At 36.7% G+C, this 23,677-nt stretch overlaps 1 long non-coding RNA gene across 8 annotated transcripts in view; it reads left to right on the top strand.

Annotated features, from left to right (window-relative positions):
• Positions 1-23,677, top strand: part of LOC101708199 (uncharacterized) — an 89,316-nt gene that overhangs the window by 8,560 nt on the left and 57,079 nt on the right. For all 8 annotated transcript variants that reach the window (XR_015453065.1, XR_015453066.1, XR_002396735.2 and 5 more), the window contains 2 exons: positions 9,362-9,402; positions 9,712-9,898. This is a non-coding gene — a long non-coding RNA (uncharacterized LOC101708199). The remainder of the gene's footprint in view (positions 1-9,361; positions 9,403-9,711; positions 9,899-23,677) is intronic.

Here is a 23,677-nt window from a genome sequence, read left to right as displayed (position 1 = left end):
CAAAAGACTAAATTCATGGAACATATACTTCATTCTTTTTAATGTACAGGTCAAATCCAGCTTTACATTCACTGACAACTAACTCAAAAAATTAAAACTTTATATTTTGAAGTTTGTATTTCTAAACATTAAACATCTTTTCCCTTCTCTTATGGTCCTCTCCCAGCATGTTCATAAGTGGTCTATTTCAAACAAAAGAAAATGACAACTCTTTCCTAGCAGCCATAAGGTTAGATCCCGTCAAAACTAATTAGGGGCTTACTAGAAGTTTTGCAGTTAGATTCACAAAAATAAAATTAATTTCTTTTTTCCCAAACATCTTTCTTCAAACTTTATAAATATAACAATTCTGGGTTTAGACTTTCATGTAACTCTCTGACAAATGTATTTTGATAAAATCAAACTCTGCGTCTTTTGAAAAACAAAAACCTGGAACAATCTTATATTAAAACATTACAAGAAGATTGTAAAGGGAAATTTAAGGAGAGAAAACTTGATTATATAATGCAATCCAGCAGTAATCAATTTTACCTTCAATATCTTGCTTTTGTTTTCAAAATGCTAAATAAACAATACATAATGCATCCCTCATCAGCCAAACCATGGAGGCTCTGTGCTCAAATAACAGGAAACATATTCAATTTTCCTAACAGAAGACAGTTCATTAAGCTGTGCCACATCAAATAAAACTTTAATTTCTCCAGCATCAGAGTCGCAATGAAAGCAATTGAAGAAGATGAGCCATATGGTACTTCTATCAGCAAACACATATTGCTCATTCCCCCAAAGTTTTCTAATTCTGCTCCCCAGACCTGTGTAATATAGATAATGTGCTCCGAGAGCAGCAAGCATGAGCTATCTAGTGTACACTTCTAATACTGTATTTAATGGGAAATAATGAATCATAAAAGCCCGGAGAAGACGGCTTTTGCTAACCTGAATCTCAACTGTAATTTCATTGTTCTGTGCCTAAGATGCTGTTTGCCCTTTCAAACAACAGTGGTTGAACATAATTATGCTGCTTCAAACCTGGGCTTGAAAAAGGACCCCTAATATAACCAAGTCTCTATTAACTCCTGAAATTCTGAATTTAATGATGCACTGGTACAGACGTTGAGATAACTGTGCATGTGTGGTTTTAAAGCCCAAATAAGCATTTTTCTCCCTCTTCTCTTTGGTCACAATGTTAAATGCTTTTATGCTCCCTTCTCCACTCTCTGCTTGCCCCTCCAACCCCCACCCCATCCCATGCAACAGGAGTGGCATGATTAAAAATGAGATTTTCTTGTTATTAGTAAATTTGACATTTGCCTGATGAAATGCACATAAAATGTGAAAGCTACACAGTACTCACAAGAAATGTCTCCACTGTGATCCTAGCTACCAAGATGAAATAATTTAGGTAAAGGAAATGTAAAGATCCTCATACATCTCAGCTGCAAAAGGCTAGGATTGTGTTATAAATGAAAGAACCAAATATTGCTGAGCTTTTAGAGTGATACTATTTTGCCTCATGTGAAGGGCATAATGTTTCTTCTCTCACCTTAGCTGCTTTGATTAGTCACCTAAACAAAATAGACAGGCTCAGATGTGGCAGTTTATGTGTCATGAGTCCAGTTGTTCTCTGGTAAGATCTTTGGACTGAAGCTTTGTTCATTTTTAGCAAATAGTGTTCTTTTTCCCCTCAAATAGGTTGATGATTTCAGCTTTTCCATTTTTAAAGTTCATCAAATCAATATTTTACCAACATGATGCTAATTTAAAACATCATCAAATAACACTGTGAATACATATTGAAAACATATTTTAATGGTTTTGTTTGTTTTGGAATCATATGAACCAAGGACGATTAAATTGAAAAGAGACTTTTAAAAGTTAGAGATTGCCTTTTTAAAGCTTATTAAAATCAGCATGTTACATGCCTGTCTCTGAATTAGCTCTACACACTTGATTGCCATCATTAAAACTAGTTGTTTGGGTGCTGCTCAAAGCCGACTCTTACTAATTATTAACTTGAAATCTCTCTCCGTTGAAATTGAAAAAAAAGAGAATAATTCTAACCAGTGGAAGAAACAGTCACCAAAATGTGAAGTAGCTCTGTGAGATAGCAACATTAAACCACAAAAAGACCAACAGGTAAAATAACTACAGTAACATCTGAAACAGACTCAGGAAAAAAAAAATCACAACAACAACAAAGAAGCAGTCCATTGATTATATTTCATGAATGCCTTAAAACAAATGTTTAAACAGTTTTCTGAAACAGTGCAGAAAACCTCTGCATGCTCCACTGGGTTGCAATGACAATGGTCTATTGCAATGTAAAACACGCTGGAGGATAAAAAGGTGCTTTTTGTTACCATTTTATCAAAGCTGTTCATCTTGGAGCTGCAGGCAGCATTTTGCTGGAATTGCAGATATTTCTCTGTCCAGGCTCCTTTGTTTGTGCATCTCATTTGCATATATTTATCTCCAGCTGAGGGTGCTTTCTGCTCATTAAGGCCTCCCTTCAGATTATTTCATAAGCCAGCTGCTAAGAGGGATTTCACCTGTGGTGACTGAGAAAAGAGGGGTGAAAAACTAAATTCTTCATAAAAAGGAAATCTTCTGAGTCTCTTCCCTTATAAATGGGCACCATTTGTGTTAAACAGCCTCTTGTCATGATAGATGTTTCCAGAGGTCAGGGGTTAAAGTTGATTTGAAGGTCAGCAGTAAAACAACAGATAAACCAGACGCCAAACTGGTTCCTTAGCTGTCGGTGGGAGCTGTGGTACAACCAGGTCCTGAACCTTTTTCAACCTCAAATAAAACAGGGGATGAATCTGAAGTGGATCAACCAGGCCCCTGAGGAAGCAGCACAGAAAAACACAAATAATATCAATATCAGGCAGCCACAGGAAACAATGGGGCATTTCTCCCTGCTACATGCATGCTGCTATTGTTTCAAGGGCTGGAGAATTAATTCCACTTATTTATTTAAGGCGTGTCAACTCACTGCCTAAACCTGTTTCAGTGTCAAGATGAATAAAACTTTTATGGCTCATAAAATAGAGCCATTCATCTCAATGTTCTTTGTGGTGCGTGCATTTTTTTTTCCTGGCACACTGAGCTAGGTCTCTGCTCCGAAATGGTTACATCTGAACCCACTGTTGCTATGATCCACACCATAGTAGAGAAAAAAATTTCATTGGCAAATGCATCTGAACAGAACTGACACAGGGAAGCATTTTAGCTGCAATGTAATTGCCCCCCCAAATCCTCCTAAATACTCTTTATGCAGTTGTATCTGTTCTAAGCATGCATTATTTACAAAGCAGAAGTTTCATTATTTTAGAGGAAAGTTCAAAAATGATACCAATAGAAAAATTAGTTTCCTAGAATATTATGTATTTCATTTCACTTTAGAAATGCAACCTTGTTAGGAAAGCTCTTTGCTATTCATCATTTTTCGCTGGTGTTCACCGTTGTAGAGACAGCCTGTACCGATATAATAACCAAATGCCTTCTTTAACTCTACTACTCTGAATTTTATGTTTGATTTTAAGCATAAAATTGCACACATAAGTGGAAAAGAAAATGCATTTATGTGAATTTAGTATTATAAATTTTTTCAAAGTTCAGTTGTGGAATTAATTTTTCTTTTAGCTTCTTGAGAAACGATTTGAATAATAATATATTACTAATAAACAACTTAGCATTTACACTGTGTGTGCCACACACAGTGTTAAGCCATATATGCTTTATCATGCAATTATTAGTAATAATTCAAAGACACATTATCCACAGTATATTTTAAACAAAATAGCTACAAAGTATTGTTAAAACAAAAAATTCTAATCCAATGATATCATCATAGCAGATCATTTTAGCTTTAAGAGATAACATCATGGGAACATGATTACTTTACATTAAAATGGGTAAAATAAGCAATTTGATGATATTTCACAAATTTTCCAATCACATTGTTAATCATGTACATTGCAGTTCTTTGCTCTATTGCAATATAAGTTGGTTTGTGGAGGATATCATCAAATTATTTCTTTATACCCATTTTAGTATAAAGCAATCATGTTCTACCTGCTATGTTGTCCTGTTGCTTTGCTTATGAGTTCTCTAGTAAATATTGTATCCTTCACTTACGATTCTGACTGGATTATTTATGATTTAGTTGGTAGGTCAGAGTTTTTCCCCTATGAACTCAATTTTTTTCCAGCAAGCAGATTATTTGAGAGAGCCCCAAATAGAAGTTGTGCTTTTATCTTTTGCCTTAGTACAAAGATAAGGCTCCAGGGAAGAGAGATCTAGTTTTGGGGGTGCAAAGCACTGCTGAAGATTCAACTGCTCTCTACTTTTCATTTCAATGGGTTCATGCACCTCTCAGAGGTACAAGTTGTTTCCTATATGGGTGGCCCATTTATGAAGCTGTCTTATCTGAAAATGGAGTTTCTTTCAAGTGAGCCACCAGGCCCTAAGGAAAATATTTCAGCTCATAATTGATTGCAGTTTGGTAATCTATAGCAACATGTTCTCATTTAAGCATAAAGCAGGAGATTTTTCTTCTACAACCAATTATAGTTTAAAAAATGCAACTAGCCTTGCTTCACACAAGGAGTACAACGTGTGGTTGGAGAAATTTTCTGACTTATTAAATGTTGTTTATATCCTCATCTTTGCAGACCCTCTGCTTTCTCAAAGCATTTTATAGCTCCCTCTGTAACTGACTTATCAATTTTCTTTCTGACCTTCTGCATTAAATTTAATCCCACCCCACCCCCAAACCCAGAACCTCCCAGCAACTAGACTGGAGTGAAGATATACAGTTTACTCTCTCCGAGTCTGCACTCACATCTCTCGTTTTCCCTTTACTGTAATCTAATCGCCAATTCTTAAGCTTGGCCAATAGTTAAAAATGTTAAGTGCTAGCAAAGCCTTCTACCTCCCCCTCATATTTGTCTCTGTTTATGGAATGGGTCCCAGTTTCCTCCTCTTCTCCTTCAGCCCGGGGTCTTCAGGTCAGAACACTGTAAATACACACAGCCCTGACTGGACCCATAAATCTGAGCAAAGGGCAGGCTTATATATTCAGATAAGCGCAAGCAGGGATAAGGACATGGAAGGAGGGAGAACCAGCAGTATCTGAGACTCTGCAGCAATGTCCTGAGAAAACTGAGCAGAAGATGCCAAGAATCCTTAGTGGGAAAGCAAAATAAAAGAACTTTGTCTTGAAACATCTTTCCTATTTGTAATAGATGAGGTTGGCACTGCTTTCCCTTCATGTATTTTATTTTTTCCACATTGCTTGTATTCACATCCTTAGCAAACATATTATCTTAGAGGAAATCAAATTAAACAATAAATTTCATTTATCTCCAATGTTCTTTGTTCTTTTTAAGTGTATTTGTTTGTTTTGACCTTTGGGTGTGCCCACATGTGTGTGTGTGTGTGTGTGTGTGTGTGTGAGCGCGCGCATGTGATGTGTCATTTTTACTAGAAATTCTTCTCCGCTGTAATTTTTCAGTCTCAAGGTCTCTGACTAAATTACTGTGTTGTTAGTTACCACATTGAATCCCAAAGAAAATATGTCTTAAGGAGTTCTGAATGGCAAAGTGATGAATAGATGGTTACATATCCTTCAGTCTTTAAGGCTTCTACTTTATTGCGCTGTCCAAGTACTTTCTGTTGGGATTTTAGATCTCAACATTTTCTGTGATTCCCAAAAGTCTGACCTGCTAAGGGGAATGTGCCCTTTGGAAACACAGACACTTTTACAGTTGAAAACCCTGAGCAAGATGGTCCTGGCCAAGGAAATACTGTTTATCATCCTCCTGCCCTGATTCTTCTTTAGATGAAATGAGTCACACCAAAGATTTGCCTTGGATATTTAAGGCTTCAGGAAGATGTGACACACAATTTATTTCCAGTTGATGCATTTTATCAAAGTATTTTATAATATCTACTTATATATAGTTTTTATATGATTTCTCTATTATTCTTTTAGCTAATTTTTTACAAGCTAATTTATATTCCTCAAAAGGAGCATCTTTTCTTGGATTGAAAAATTGGTGAAAATTTTATGTAGGGTAGAGAATGTTATGGGAAACAATTGCTAAGACAGTAATTGGGGCAGGAGTTTGGAGTGTTGCCCACACTCTAGCCTCACCTTCAACAATTCCCTTAAGTGATGATAGTGATAAGAATCATTATTACCATTCATTGAGTACTTACTTTTGGAAAGCAATGTACTAGGTGCTTTAGATAGATATTCATTTTCATCTTTTCAAAAAATAGTAAATGAAGGGTTACAGTTTCTGCTTTATAATGGAAAAAATAAACCTGACTTGGAAAGGAACTTGTAGGTAGGCTGAGCATTTGAAGATGGGTTTATCTCTAAAGCTGTCTTCCAAGTTGCCTCTCAGCCTTAGGTTCTTCATCTTTAGGATGAGGGGCATGGGTGGAAGGAGGTCTGTTTAGCAATGATATTTTCTGTCCAGGTTATTCTTCTCCAGCCACACCTCTCCTGAGTACAACCTTGGCAGCTGCCTGGCATGCTAGCCTGGCACCCAAAGAACTCTGTCTATATGTCTGGAACTGAACTTCTTGATTTTCTACATGGACTGCTTCTCCTCTTGACCGTGTGGTGATCAGTGGGAATGCCCTCTACTCAATAGCTCAAGCTAAAGACTCTCAGCTGCTCTGCTCTTGGCTGTTTGACCTGCCATGATCATCATTCAGCCTGGCTGAGCTCTGGTTGATCAGTTGTGCGGCACTGGACATGTTGCTTTACTCCCCTGTAAAATGATATTCTCATCTGTAAATGAGTCTTAAATACAACTCATTTTATAAGATAGCCTAATTCAGACCCTTGGTATGGTTTGACTAAACTATTGAAATAAACTTCTGGCTGGCCTCTTAAAACTTCCTGTGCCCTCTAGTGTTACTATGGAATCAGGCAAAAACTTTCATCTCTCCCCAGCTTGTTTCTCTAGGGTCATTTCTTACTATGCCCTTTAAACAATTTTCATACTCTAGGAGCAAACAAACACACATGATACTCTTTTATGCATCTTGACTCTTTTGTGCCCTCTACCAGGAATGCCTATCCTTTCTAATTCCATTCTGTGAGTGTACACTTGCCTTACATGGCCCAGTTCAAAAGTCATCTTTTTTTTTAAGGGAGTATAAGTTACATTAGGAAGGTCTGGTTTACATTTTAACATGACCTGTGGCATTCATTTTATTGTATTTCTCTATCACTAGGTTGTGGACTCCCCATGGGCAGTGAATTTATCTTTTTCAGCCTGATATCTTGTTAAGACCTCATATATAATGGGAACCCTACACATTTTCACCAATATGCAAGTAACAGTTCTCCTAAAAAGGCTTAAAACACTTGTGAATCAAGTGACTCAACTCCTGTTAGCTTAAGATAATAAAGGCAGTGAACTTGTAAGAAACTTAAATTAAAAACTCAAGTTCAATTATGTTGTTCTTACCTTCCCCAGGATGAAGCCACCATATTTTCTCCTAGCACATGTATTCCATTTCCTAACAATATAATGTCTGAGAATGGAAATCCTTTAAAGCATTGTATTTGATAGTACCTATATTTAATACAATATTTTATTAGAAAAGGAGACATTTTTATTCTACCCTTTCTCTAAGGATTGTGCTTTATGGCAGGCAACATAAGTCTCTGTGATCATAGGCTCTGAAGTGACATGCCTGGGTTTAAATGCTGCTGCTTATTCCTCCTGTCGGAAGTGTAAGCTTTGGAAGTAGTTTTCTCAGAACCTCTTCTCTCACCTGTGAGATAGGTACCTCTGTCTCATTCAGAGCAGGCAGTGATTATGTAGATCAAATGAGTTAACATGCCTGACTTATGATAGGTGCTTTATAAACATGCTTTATTATTCTGAGAGGTTCCTGGGCTCCTGGTAGAAAGGCAAGGAGCATTTTATCCTCAGAGAATCATGTGGAAAGATGGAGGAGCTTCACAAGCCTGTGAGAGTTGGCCCATTCACCTATGTAAGGCCTACTTTATCCACTTTGGGCATCACACCAACACTTCAGGAGTTGAGTATTTCACTTTGTCACCTGGAGCTAAATCTGGGGAGAAGCTGTAGGTTTAGCTTAGCAATTAGAATGGCCACTTCCAGAACTGTGCTCCCTGGGCTCAAATCCCAGTGCCACGACATGCTGACTGCTTGACTTTGGACAAATATTTTCATTCCTTAGTTTAAAATTTATCATCTGTCAATTGAAGAAAAGAGAGAATAGTTTTTACCTTCCACCTGTTTTAAGAATTAAATAAAAAAATTATCCAACATACTTATCACACAGTACCTACAATAAAAGTGCTTATGTATATTGATTACTGTTTTTGTGATGGAAGTAATATTGAAATATTTTTGCTACATGTTGTGATTTTTCATATACTTTATTGTAAAATGTATTGTACCTACAAAGAGTTTTAAATATCCAGATTTAAAATAATGAGATAGTTGGGGTGTAGCTTAGTGGTAGAGCAGATACCTAGCATGTGAGAGGCTCTAGGTTTAATACCCAGCACCAGTAAATAAACAAATCAAAATAAATATAATAAGACAAACCTCATCCCAAGTTAAAAAATACAAGGTTGCCAGTTCCTTTGAGGTCCCTGCATGCTCTCTTTAGTACTCTCTCCTTAGGGAGTTAGTATTCTCTCCACCTTTGGATCATCAGACATTTACTTAACTTCATAATTTTAGTTCTAGTAAATGTGATCATCAGACATTTACTTAACTTCATAATTTTAGTTCTAGTAAATGTATCACTAAACAGTATGCTATTTACTTTTTAATTTTTGGGGGGGGTACTGGGGATCGAACTCGGGACCTTGCGCTTGTGAGGCAGGCGGCGGAACCACTGAGCTAGATCCCTGGCCCCTTTAGTTTTATCTTTTATGAATATTATGTTAATGGAATTGTAATAGAAACATACATACATATATATGTCTTCTGTGACTTGCTCTTTGCACTTAACGGATGCAGCTGGATTGATGTGCGTTCATTCAGTGTCACTGCTATATGGCATTTCATTTTATCAACACCACAGGATTTATTTGTTTTTTTTTCTCTTAATGGGGACCTGGACTGTTCATTTGTTTGTTTATTTTTACTAATACAAACACTGCTGTGGAGAACATTATTGTATATATGCTTTGGTGCTTGTGTGAAAGACCGGAAGAGTCTTAGGAAGTTAAGACTGGCAGTAGAACCCTCTTTTGTAACCTATATGAATATCCACATTTATTAGGTTATGGTAAGCTCTTTTCTAAGTGACAATACTTGAAGGATTTTTTTGTTTTGTTTTTTATTTTTAGGCCCCGAGGATTGAATCCAGGATCTCACCTGTGCTAGGCAAGTAAGTCCTCTACCACTGAGCCAATTTCTGAAGAACTTTTTGACAGATTATTAAATACATATTTTGGATCTTCATGAAAGTTACTATATGTGATAGTCTCCAGATTTTATAGTTTTAATATAATATCTAAGTCCTTTCTCTTGGTGTTTTTACTCTTGTGTAGTCCCCTCTCACATTATACCAAAGCTGGTCCCGGTGATTAATAGAATATGCTCAAAGTGATGACATGATTAAGTTACAAAAAACTAACCTTTTTTTCTGTTTCTGACGTCCTTTCACTTTCTGTCTCCTTTTTATCTCTCACACTAGAGGAAGTGGCTGCCATATTATGAGCAGTTCTCCAGAGAGACCCATAAAAATGAGAAATGGGCCTCTGGTCAACTGCCAGTGAGGAGCCACAGCCTGCCAACAGTCCAGCTCCTGGACCATGAGACGACTGCAGCTCCACTAACAGCTCAACTGAGCAACACCTGGATATCTGACCCATACAGACAGAGTGAGATTTTCATTGTTTTAAGCTCGGGGCTGAGGTGACTTGTTATGCAGCAAAGATAACTAATACACATTCTAGTAAAGAGGTGAAAGCTTTCAGGTTTCCTTTAAGAATTTGTGCAGGATATTAAATATATTAGAAAATAAATACCATAAGATGTTGCCATACAAGAAATCCAGGTATTATTTAGTTTGTCATGTAGAAATAAAATCATAAATATATTTGTTATTTAGTTGGTCATGTAAAAAAAGCACAAAGATAATTTGTGATTCATAACCTATAAAATGTGTTAAATGTCTTCAAATTTTAGAATTGGTTTTGATTTATAATTATGAGTCCTTTTGGTATCTGTATAAGTTATTTAAAAAAGACACTCATTATAGCACAATAGTACAAAATAAAATTCATGTAAACATAGAAAAATAAGAGACTAGTTAAGCTATATATCTTCTCATTAGAGTATTAAAAAACCATGAAAACATTTGGAAAAAATATAATGAAAGATTCCAAGCATATAGTACACAGAGACTTCAAGGTGAATGTAGACAACTTTCATCTTTTCAGTTGTGGAATTTATGTGGGAAGCTATTTTCTTCTATAGCTTTTACCAATCTTTTCTAAGTTCTCTCTACCATATGTGTGTTACTACTTTTATTATTAGAAAAATGTATATAACACTTGAAGAAGTTATTCTTAATTTGCTTTTAGGACTACAAAGAAATGGAGACCATGGACTTTAACCTTCAGACTAGGGGAGAAGCCTATCAAATAGACCTCAACAATGGAGCATCTGTATTGATACTGGTTGCTCTTTCAGGCTGGCTTTCTTCCAAATCACCTTGGTATTTGGAAATAACCATGGTCTTCTATCTTGCTATCATTGACTAATCCTACTGATTTATAGAAATGAATATAGTTTGTTTGTTTGTTTATTTATTTATTTATTTATTTTACATTGGAGCTGCTGAATCAAAGGGTAAATTCTAAAATTTTATGTGATTAAAAGTTCACGTTCTTTAGTAGATGTTCATGAAATTAGGGAAGGAAACGTCAGATGGCACTTCCTGGAGTGGCAATGTGGAGGTGAGGGCTGCTGGACACCTTTCTAAATTCAAAGGGTATTTATCTAATGGTGGTGTAATTGAAGCGAGAGCTTAATTAGGTGGAATGGGATTAGAGTCAGTGTCTGAAAAATGCTACTTTATGACCAAATTAGTATGAAAATTTTAGATATTAATAAATGAAAAAGAAAAACCTCTCAAAACAGATTAAAATGTAGTTTTAAAAATTTCTGTTTGTGAACATAATTTTGCTCATTAAAGTTGGAAAGGACCTTGAAATTGGATATTTAATTTGAAAGAATTAACTGAAGTCCCACCACTCATGACCTGCTTCAACAGATCGCTGTATTTTTTTCCAATACTTATATTTTTTTGTGCATTTCACTGAATCTTATGCTTTTATCTTTTATACTTTCTTGTTATTGTATCTTCCCTTCTAGTCTATCAGTTCTGTCTTTCTAGCTTACTCTCCTTTCTTCACTTCTTGGAACATAATAGGTGCTTAATAAATGCATGTTAAGTGACTGAATTGTGTTGACAATATCTGGAAAAGAGAAAATCCCTGAATAGAAAAATAAGCTAAAGTTAAGTTCTATACTAGTTAAGACTACTGGCAATTTGAAGTGTTACTGTCCTGCTGCCCTTGGTACTAGATGCCAAAGAAGGCAAATGTCACCAAGGATGGAAACCACATGTCACCTGAGTACTCCAGGTCTGGTATTGTCAGAGTTAACTGACGGTGTCAACTTGAGTAAGAAATACCCAGCTCAGTTGGATAGGCATAGTTCTGGGTGTGGCTGAGGGGAATTACTAAAGACAGAAGACCTACTAATAGGCTTGACACAATGGAATAAAAGGGAAATGAAGAAGGAAGCATTGCTTCTGTTTCTTCAAAGGAGCTCCAGTTTTCACCTTCACCTTGTACATCATCATCTCCTGGCTTTCAGCACAGACTCATCAGCCTTCTAGCACAGACCCTTTGACCTCTGGATACAGACTCGCATGGTACTCTACAGTGAGCTCCAGGCCTTTTTTTTTTTTTTTTTTTTTGCACCAGGGATCGAACTCGGGACCTTGCGCTTGTGAAGCAGGCGCTGGAACCACTGAGCTAAATCCCCAGCCCAAGGCCTTTAACCTTTGACTAGATTCCATGGATCTCCAGTGCATAGAAAGTTCTTTTGCATTCTTGCACCCCGACTCTGCAGGTGGCCATTGTAAGCCTATCTTGTAAATCCTGACATATTATATATATTGTATTAAATTCATTTGGCTAGTGAGCACTAACTGATGTAGGTGTCAAGAAGAAATTCAGGGATGCTTTCTGTGAGGGTATTCAGTAAACACAAAGGGGAGAGTCTGAACTTCAAAAGAACAAACAAAAAACAGGAGCTCACAATTGAAGCTTTAGGATTTGGAGGCAAATATCATGGTTTCTAGCTGTATTTGAAGTGTGATAAAATATATTGAACCTTTAAATTAAAAAATTATTACATTAAGACCCATTGCCATTAATTCCCCTCAAAATATCCATCCCTCCTTACTTTGAACACATTTATATCATCATTCTTGTCACTTTCTGACAAGAAGTCCGCCTTTGTGAATATTTTCACTTGTTCTGTCATAGCTACCTTGAGTCCTGAATGGATTCAAAATGTTTGCCTTTCATAGTTATTTTTACTTTTGTGTTGAGTCAGAAGTTGCATAGTGCCGGATCCATTGAATAAGGAGTCCAGTGAATGAGGAAATACTGTAATGTTTTCATTTGACAGAAATTACAGTAAATACTGGATCAGCGAGCTCAAAACTTATGGTGACTATTTAAATAAAAACATTTATTACAGTAAAAGCTACATTGCCATTAATTCTTTCAAAATATTCAAAATGCCCTCCCTTGCTTAGAATACACTCATTCCATTTTTCTTGGCAATGCATCTCTTGCTGTAATAAATATTTTAAAATTTAAACATTCAAAATATTATTTGATCACCCCTCATGATTCTAAATAAGATTTATTTCTCAAAATAAGAAGGTATTTTGTTTTATCATGTACAATCATCACAACTATTTCAGACAATAAGAGAAAAAATATTATTGTTTATATCAAACATTGAAAAGTATAATTTGGTGACTTCACAAAGATCTAATTATTCCAACATCATATTTCCAAGCACTAAGCACTGCATCGATATGGAATTGCATAGCAAGAATTTATTGTTTGTTTAGAGTTTTTTAATGCCCTTATCACTGAAGTCTCTACTTGCATGTGTAGAAAATTAAGAGATATAATATACTAGGACATATAGACCGAGCAACACACAGGAGACCTAAGCCAAACCAAATAAATATGTATACTTGTAAATTCTGGAGTTCAACACAAACAGAAACAATTTCTTACATGTAAAATATATGAAATTTTTGTAAGCAAGAGATTTCAGCCTTAATTTGATCTGTGTTGCCTAAATTAAGTAGATGTTTATACAAAAGTCAGTATTCATTACTATTTTATATCTTCCAGTCATACTTTTGAAAATAATATTGGCCACCAGAGAGCCAATCAAGAAATTAAAAGTAAAATCCCCCAAGGTGTGAATTAAGGACAATTTGATTCAACTAAAAGCAACTAAAACAAATGATTTAATATCCTGTTTGAATCTGCTATTAATAAAATCTACAAGAACAAAATACAGCTAAATGCAATTCTTGGCATCAAGTTGAAAGCCAACTTTCCCAGTTTCAGTTTCTAGTTGTATGGTGGGGGATGAATTGTTCACCTCCTCAGGTCTCAGTTTTCCCATTTGCAAAATGGGAAGGACAATTGTATCCCTCTCATAAGGTTGTTGTAGCTGATGAGTTAATATGTGTTAAGTTCTGAGAATAATGACTGGCATGTCATAGATGTTATATAAATAGTTGCAATGATTATTAAACAGTGAAACAAAACATTTGCCTATTGATAGGTATCATCTCCTCTCCTGTTTTTCTTGACAAGAGACCATATCTGTCCATCTTTACAAGTTTCATATTTCACGTCATTCATATCCTCCTTTGTAACAAGAATGCTTCCCTTGCTCTTCAGCTGCAAGTCTGACCTCTTCTGACTTGGTCCTTGTAAGGTAGGATGCTACAATATGCTGGAACATATATGGAACATGGCTCAAAGGTGGATTACTTTGGAATTAGTATCTGTGCTTCCTGACATGCTGGAATTACCCAGAATGCTTCAGAAGACCGATCCTCTTTAGAAATCTATGAGAAAATAAGAGAAACCTCTTAACTTGTTTCTGTTCTTAAAATAAACCTCTTAAATTTTTGCTATTATTTCAAAATAGAGAAAATGAAAAATGGGGGAGGGCCATTGTTGACAAGACTGTGTGGTAGTATGTAACTAAAGTTTATATACCTTAGTTTCTGCTAATGAATTTGGGGAGAGGAAGAAAAGGTAGATGAGATCTTGTAGAGTGGTTTAAAATTTAAACATTCAAAGTATTTTTTTGATTACCCCTTGTGACTCAGAGTCATATTGCTTCTCAAAATAAGAAGCTACATTTTATCATGTACAATATACTCATCACAAATATTTCAGATAATAAGAGAAACATATTACTGGTTATATCAAACATTGTAATGTATAATTTAGAGACTTCACAAAGATCTAATCATTACAATATCACATTTCCAAGCATTATTTTATTTTATTTTTTTTATTTTTTATTTTTATTTTTTGGTACCGGGGATTGAACTCAGGTCCTTGCGCTGCGAGGCAGGTGCCGGAACCACTGAGCTAAATCCCCAGCCCAAAGCATTATTTTATTGAGCACTTTTTAAGCAAAGTATTTTTAAGTAGAGAAGTATTAATCTAAGGGAGCCAATGGTTGTGTAATAAAGAGACATAGTGCAGTGTTTCCAGAGGATTTGAAGTGAGAAACCAGGTATCTGTTCCATGACTCTTCACTCTGGAGTCTCTTCTGTTTCCACCCATGAAGTGGGCAGGGGCCTCTGGGCAGAGCAGACACCTGCTCCCTGGTATTCTGCAGACTGTCATGGGCTCTATGACTGGGCTGGTTGCTTCAGGTAACTTGGCCACAAAGTCAGCCTTCTACATCTGTGACTTCCATATTTGTGGGTTCAACAGCTGTGGATAGAAATTGAACTTAAGACTCTGTTGGTTGTAACTGTACTGAACATATATAGACTTCTTTTTTCATTATTCTTTCTAAAAATTAATTTTATTGGTACATTTTAGTTATACAATATAATGACATTCATCATTGGAAATTTGTACCTTGACATAATCTATCTTGGTTCTTATTTTTTCCCTTTCTCCTGACCTCCCTTCAAACCCTCCACCCCTCCTCATTTACAAAGACTGTTTCCATTTTTTCATTTTTGCATATTAATTCCATTCCCTTCTTTCCTGTCCCCAAACCCTCCCACTTCCCCTTCCCCTTTGCCCCTTTCTTCCTATTTCACAATATCTATTATGCCTTTTGATCCTTATTTACACTTTCAGTTTCTCACACCAGAGAAACTATTTGGTACTTACACATGTGTGTCCTATTTATTTCACTTAAGAATATGGCCTCAGTGTGCATACATTTAGCTATAAATGTCTCTAGTTTATCATTCTTTAAGGCAGAGTAGTACTCCGTTCTACAAAAAAAACACATTTTCTTTATCCAGTCTCCAGTTGATGGGCAATTGGGCTGTTTCCAAGTTTTAGCTATCACAAACTGTGCTGCTATGAAAATGGGTGCACATACATTGTTGTGGTATGATTCTTTTAATTCTTTTGGGAAGATACCCAGCAGAGGAATAACTGGGTCAAATGGAACCTCTAATCCTAGTTCTTTGAGGTATCTCCATACTGATTTCCACAGTAGTTGCACCAGTCTACACTCCCACCAGCAGTGGAGCAGGGTTCCTTTTCCCCCACATCCCCACCAGCATTTATTATTGGTTGATTTCAAGAGAGCAGGCACTCTTTCTGAGGTGAGGTGGAATCTCAGAGTTGTTTTCATTTGCATCTCTCAAATGACCAGTGATATTGAACATTTTTTCATATGTTTATTTGCTATTTCTATTTCTTTGAGAACTGTCTGCTCATTTCAGATGTCCATTTTTGGATTGGATCTTTAAATTTGAGAGCTCTGATTTTTAAAAATTCTTTATATATTCTAGATAGTAGACCTTTGTCTGAGGAACAGTTGGTAAAATTTTTTTCTCACATTGTGGGTTGTCTTTTCACACTGTTGGTGATTTCTTTTGCTGTGAAGAAGCTTTTTAATAAGAGATCCTACTTGTTGATTCTTTATGCTAGTTCACGTGCAACAGATTTTGTTCATGAAATCTTTTCCCATGCCAGTGTCGTCAAGAGTTCTACCTAACCTCTCTTCCAGCCGGTTTAGTGTTTCTGTTTTACTATTTAGATCTTTAATCCATTTTGATTTTAATTTAGTGCATGGTGAGAGATACAGGTCTAGTTTTAATCTTTGGGAGGTTGGAACCCAATTTTTCCAGCACCATGTATTTATTTTTAAAATTTTTTTAAAAATTAATTTCATTGGTGCATTTTAGGTATACAATATAATGACATTCATCACTGGAAATTTGTACCTTGACGTAATCCATCTTGGTTCTTATTTTTTTCCCCATTCTCCTGCCCTCTCTTCAATCCCTCCATCCCTCCATATTTACAAAGACTTTGTTTCCATTTTTTCATATTAATTCCATTTCCTTCTTTCCTTTCCCCTACCCCTTCCCCTTCCCCTTCCTTTGCCCCTTTTATTCCTATTTCACATTATCTATTATACCTTTTAGTCCTTATTTACACTTGCTGTTTCTCACGCTAGAGAAACCATTCAGTATTTACACATGTGTGTCCTGTTTATTTCCCTAAACAGTATCATCTCCTCCATGTGCCTCCATTTAGCTATAAATGTCTCTAACTTGTCATTCTTTATGGCTGAGTAGTACTCCATTTTATAAAAAAATGAAACACATCTTCTTTATCCAGTCTCCAGGTGATGGGCAATTGGGGTGTTTCCAAGTTTTTGCTATTACAAACTGTCCAGAACCATTTATTAAAGAGGCTGGGTATTTGGCTCCTTTGTTGAAGATGAGGTGGTTGAGTGTGTCTGGAGTTGTTTCTGCATCTTCTAATCTGTTCCACTGGTCCTCAAATCTGTTTCTTTGCCAGTACCATGCTGTTTTTATCACAGTAGCTTTGTAGTATAGTTTCAAGTTGGGGATTGTGCCTTTGCTGCCTAGAATTGCTTTTGCTACTCTAGGTCTCTTCTGGTTCCAAATGAATTATTGGATTTTTTCTTTAGTTCTGTGAATTATACTGTTGGGATTTCAATCGGGGTTGCATTGAATCTGTATAGCAGTTTTGGAAGTATGGCCATTTTCACTGTATTGGTTCTTTCTACCCAGGAAAAAGGGATGTCTTTTCATTTTTTTATATCCTCTTCAATTTCTTTTTTTCAAAGTGTTGCAGTTCTCAATGTAGAGGTCTTTTGCTTCCTTCATTAGTTTCATTTCTAGATTTTTCATTTTCTTGGATATTATTGTGAAAGGGATTGTTTCCCTAATTTCTCTCTTAGTGAGTCTATTATTTGTATATAAAAAGGCTATTGTTTTTTGAGCTTTCACCTTATATCAAGCTACTCTACTGAATCTGTCAATTAAGTCTAGAAGTCTTTTAGCAGAGTTTTTGAGTCTTCTATGTAGAGCATCATATCATCACCAAATTATGACAGTTTAACTTCTTCCTTTCCTGTCTTTATTCCTTTTCTTTCTTTTTCTTGTCTAATTGCTGTGGCCAATGTTTCCAAAACTGTATTGAATGGGAGTGGTGTTAGTGGACATCCTTGTTTTGTTCCTAATTTTAGTGTGAAGGATTTCAGTTTTTGACCATTTAGTATGATGTTGGCTGTTGGTTTTTTATAGATGGCTTTTATCAGATTGAGGTAGAGACTGTCTATTCCAATTTTCTGTAGGGTTTTTATTATGAATATGTGTTGGATTTTGTCAAATGCTTTTTCTGCAACTATAGAGATGATCATATGGTTTTTGTCCTTGGTGCTATCAATATAGTGTATTACATTTATTGATTTGTGTATGATGAACCATTCCTGCATCCCTGGGATGAATCCCACTTGGTCAGAGTATTTGATCTTCTTCAGAATGAGCTTCTGCATTCTGTTTGCCAGTATCTTTTTAAGAATTTTTGCATCTATGTTCATTAGTGAGATTGGCCTATAGTTCTCTTTTTCAGTTGGGTCTTTCTCTGCTTTGGGGATCAAGGTGATGCTTGCTTCCAGGAATGAATTTGGGAGTATTGCTTCCCTTTCAATTTCATTGAAGAGTTTAAACAGTAGAGGCAGTAGTTCTTCCCCAAATGTCTTGTAGAATGGAGCAGTGAAGCCATCAGGCCCTGGACTTTTCTTAGTTGGTAAATTTTGAATTATGTTTTCAATTTCATTGATTGATATTGGGTTGTTTAGAATTTTTAGGTCTTCTTCATTCATCTTTGGTAATTCATACTTATCTAGGAATCTGTCCATTTCTTCTGTGTTTTCCATCTTATTGGCAAACAGTTTCTCAAAATCGGTATTGATAATCCTCTGGATTTCTGCGGGGTCCATTGCAATTTCACCCTTTTCATTCCGAATTGCATGGATTTGGGCCTTTTCTTTCCTTTTTCTGGTAAGGTTGGCTAAGGGTTGTCAATTTTGTTTTTTCTTTTGAAGAACCAACTCTGCTTTGTTGATTTTTTTTGTATCATTCTCTTAGTCTCAATTGATTTCTGTTGTGATCTTTATAATTTTCTCCCTTGTATGAGCTTTGGGTTTGTCCTGCTCTTCTTTTTCTAGAAGCTTGAGGTTCAGCATCAGGTTGTTTAATTGGGCTTACTCTGTTTTCCTAGTATGAGTATTCATTGGTATGAATTTCCCTTGTAAGACTGCTTTCATTGTTTCCCATAGATTCTGATACGTTGTATTGGCATTGTCATTTTATTGTAGAAACTGTCTGATTTCTTCTTCAATTTGCTGTGTGACCCATTGGTTATTCAGACGTGTGCTGTTCAATTTCCAGGTGTTTATGAAATTCTTGTGGTTTCTTTTGCTATGGATCTCCAATTTCATTGCACTCTGGTCTGATAATATACAGGGGATAACTTCAGTTCCTTTACACTTACTTAAACATTTTGTATGAGCAAGTATGTGGTCTGTTTTGGAGAATGACCTGAGTGCAGCTGAAAAGAATGTGTATTCTGATTTTGCAAAGTGGAACACTCTGTAAACATCTTCGAGTTTGATTGAGTTCTAGTATTTTGTTGTTTTATTTTCTGTCTAGTTGATCCATTTATTTGTGACAGTGGGGTACTGAGGTCCCCCACTACTATTATATTAGTGTTTATTTGATTTTTCATGTCTGTTAGTCTTTGTTTTATATAGTTGGGCGCACTAGTGTTTGGTGCATGTATATTTATGATTGTCATCTCTTCCTCTTGGATTGTTCCCTTTACAAGGATGTAGTGACCTTCTTTGTCTCTCTTAATCAGTGTTGATTTGGAATCCACTTGATTTGCAAAGAGGATAGCTACTCCTACTTTTTTTCAGGTTCCTGTCCCATGGAGTATTGTCCCTTTAACTTTCAGTCTATGAGTTTCTTTTTGAATTAAGTGTGTTTCTTGCAGCATATTGTTGGATCTTGCTTCTTCTTCTTTTTTTTTTTTTTTTAGTACCAGGCATCAAACTCAGGTCTTTGTGCTTGCGAAGCAGGCGGTGAAACCACTGAGCTAAATTCCCAACCAAAGGCTTCTAGACTGTTCTTTTGTTTTTCAGTACCAGGGATCGAACTCAGGTCCTTGCACTTGCGCAGCAGGTGGCGAAGCCACTGAGCTAAATCCCCGGCCCTGATTTTGCTTCTTGACCCATTCTGCCAGTCTATTTCTTTTGATTGGTGAATTGAGACCATTAACATTGATGGTTATAAGTGATACGTACTGCCTTATCATTGTCATGACTTTTTCTTTTTGTGGGATTGTCTCCCTTTGCATTTAATTTCTTGTTGTATCTGTTGGATTCATTCTGTTTGGCTTCCTGGCATTGTGATCCTTGTTGTCTTTTCCTAGGATACTGTTCAAAACTTTTTGGAGTGCTGGTTTGGTATTCAAGAAGGTCCTCAGGTGTTTTTTGTTATGAAAGTATCTTATTTCTCCATCAATTTTGAAAGATAGTTTTGGAGGGTATATCAATCTGAGTTGGAGGTTGTTTTGTTTTAGGTGTTGAAATACTTCACTCCAGGCTCTTCTTGCCTTGAGAGTTTGTGTTGAGAAGTCTGCTGTGATTCTGATGGGCTTTCCTTTCTATGTGATTTGTTTCTTTTCTCTGCTTGTAGAATTTTGTTCTTCTGTTGGGTTTCTGGAATCTTAACTATTATATGCCTAGGAGTAGATTTTTGTTTTTTGATCATGGCTAGTTGGAATCCTATATGCCTCATTTGTCTCTATGTCAAATTCTTTTCCCTGCTTAGGAAGTTTTCTGCTGTAACTTCTGTGAATAGCTTTTTAATGTTGTTTGCACTCTCTCCTGTTTTTCACTGACTCCAATCAGTCTTATGTTATTCTTCTTTGCATCATCTAGCAGCTACTGAATTGATTTCCTGTGGTCCCTTACAATTTTAAAGCAATTTTTCTTTTCCTGGTCACTAATTGCAATCTTATCTTCTATATCTGAAATTCTGTCCTCACAGAATTTTGCTCAGAATTTGGCTCATTCTGCTGCATAGACATTCAATGGAATTTTTAATCTCCTGGAAATCTGTTTGCATCTGTTTTATGGATTTCATTTGTTTCCTATTTTGGGATTCCATCGTGTTCTTCAGCTCTTCTCTTTTTTTTATCTGTGTCTGCTCTAGATTTATTAATCATTTCTTGCACTATAGGCACAATCTCTGTTGTTATCTGAGAAATTATTTCTGATTTCATTTTTTCCAGATCCTCTTTTGTTGCCAGTTCAGGGAGTTCAGGTAGCTGAGTATCAGATTATTTCATCTTGTTGCCTTTTGCAGTTATCTTAGGTGATCTGGAAGTCTGTTTTGAGACTTGTTTATGTGTCTTCTTATTTCAACAGATGCAGCCTGCTGTGCCTGTGTTGAGGCAACTTTTTGCTCACCCAGTGGTCTTTAATTCACAGTAAGCCACTGAGCAGCCTTTTCTTTGCTGCTCAGCAGGACACTAATTCCTGGGTTCAGAATGGTGGCCTTCTGGATCCATGAGCTGATCTGTTGCCTGGGCCGGGTTCTGGCTGGGGCCTGTGTACACTTGGGATGATATCTGGGTGTGCCTCTGGCTGAGGCCTGCCCCCTTGCATAGCTGTTGCCTGGGAGGGCTTTTTGGTGGGCACCGTGCATCCAAGTCACTGGTGTCCGAGTAAGCTTCTGGCTAGGGTCTCTATGTACTTAGCAATGGTATTGGGGTGAGCCTCTGGTTGTTGCTTGTGCATCTGTGCAGCTGTTTTCCAGGTGGTGCTTGTGGGCCCAAGCTGCTGGGGTCTGGGTCAGCCCTGGTTGGGACCTGTGTACCCCCCCACAGCCCTGGTTCGCATGGGGTTCTTGTTCAGATCTGATGGCCCTCTGGGTGTTGCTTGTGCACCTGTGCAGCTCTTTTCAAGGTGGGGCCCTGCTTGGATCTGTGTATGCCCGTGCAGCTCTGGTCCATGCTTCTTTTCATTATTCTTAAAACAATTAAATGTAACAACTCCTTGCATTTACATTGTGTTAGATATAGAAATTTAGAGATAATTTAAAATATACAGGAGGATATATGTAGGATACATGTACATAGTACACTATTTTACATAAGGAAGTTGAGCATGTGCAGATTTTGATGTCCACAGGCATCTTGTAACCAGTCACCTGAGGCAAATGAGGGAAGGCTGTGCCATGTGAACTATATAACCAGTTCCTACATCAAAGCAGGGACTAGGTCCAGTGGCATTGTGAGGTTCCACCCAGCTCTTAGGTCCATGAGTCTGTTTATTTGTTTTCTGTATTTTTTTTTCTTTGATACCGGGGATCAAACTCAGATCCTTGCATTTTTGAGACAGGTGGTGGAAACACTGAGCTAAATCCTTGGCCCTCTGTTTATTTCTTTTACTGGGAAACCATTGTAACCTCTTCTACTTCTTGTAATACCTTTAAAACCCAGCACTCATACAAAGAAATCTCATGCCATGGACTTTCTTTCTTGAGTGTGAAGTAAGATACTCCTATTTGCCAGGCATTCCTGGTCCTTCACTGTGCATCTGCTATCCCTTAGGTAACCTGGGTCAGACCTAAGAAGCTTGACACTTCCCCTCATTTGCTGCCTGTACTCTTCCTCATGCTGTGCCTTTGGATGGTTATTTCTCCTGACATTAAGACATTGCTTTCTTTGCTTGGTTCAAATTTCTTTCTGTGCACTGCACTCCGGTATCATGTCTTCTGGGAAGGCTGTCCTGAACTCTAACTTGAGCTAGATTGTCCCTTTAATACTTATCTGACACTCATAGATTCCCACTACAACATTAGCCATGCTGTTTTACCTGCTTTTTGGTGATCATGTGGCCCATTGGTGTAGCAGCTTTGAGGATATAGACTTGATCTTTTATTTTAGCAACTCCTGAACCTAGTCCAGGATCTTTTATATAGGAATAAGGTCAATAAATGCTTACTGAATAAACAAATGAGTAAAGCCTAAATATAACAAAATTTCTTATATGACTATTAGGGACACAATAAACCTAGAAAATATTATAATTTTAGGTAGATTTATAGCTAGTAGAAATAAAACTCTTCCCAAGATATTTAGAGAAGGAAGTCAAAATCAGAAAATAAATGTGATTTATAGGAATTAGAAATAACGCAAAGTAACATAGAGGGGCTATGGAATTTGGAAAGGGGTTTTCAGTAGGCAACACACTCAAATGATTCAGCTTTGAAACTGATGAAGTGTAACATTTACATTTAGAGCTAAGAAGTTTATTAAGTAAATACAAACTGTAGGAGAACTTGTCTGAAAGTTTAAAATGAGCCAAGATTATGATAGCAGATGTCTAAAAATTTGCTATGATTGTTACCCATTTATTGAACAACTAGTATCTGCTGGACATTTTTATTAGATGCCTTAATTCTAACCTCATCCAATTTAACCTTTGCAACATCTATATAGAGTAGGTGATAAAAGCCCTCTTTTGTGAATGAGGACCATAAGGCTAAAGGAGATTAGATGCATGTTCAAAGTCACACAACTTGGAAGAGACAGCACTGACTGGTGACTCTGAAGGTCACAGATAGAAGGAGGGGTCTTCTGCTTTCATTCTGCAATATGAGATTGAAAGGGAAGAGTGGCTCCATTTTGTGGGTCCATTTCTGAGATGTTATGGAAAAATTAGAGCACATTATGAAAAGGGAGGTTGATGAAGACTTAGGGATAACAATCACATTTGTATCTCCTCCTCAGATTATTGAGCTAAATGAGGAATACTCAAAAATAGAAATCCAAATGTCAGCTTTTCCAGAGGAAACTTGTGTTGAGGATAAGCAGCCATGCTAATCCTGTGCCCCTAGCCCCAGCATAAATAGAGCCTCAGAACTGCAGATCTACCTGTGAGGAATCAATCCTGGCTAGTAAGCTGGCAATACACTGGGAGAAAGTAAGCCTCTACAGGCAGTT

This window comes from Heterocephalus glaber, unplaced genomic scaffold, assembly GCF_053883595.1.
Source record: "Heterocephalus glaber isolate CG9 unplaced genomic scaffold, H.glaber_assembly_v1.0 deba00001457, whole genome shotgun sequence".
Lineage (NCBI taxonomy): Eukaryota > Metazoa > Chordata > Mammalia > Rodentia > Bathyergidae > Heterocephalus > Heterocephalus glaber.
This window is presented reverse-complemented; position numbering and strand designations above follow the sequence as displayed.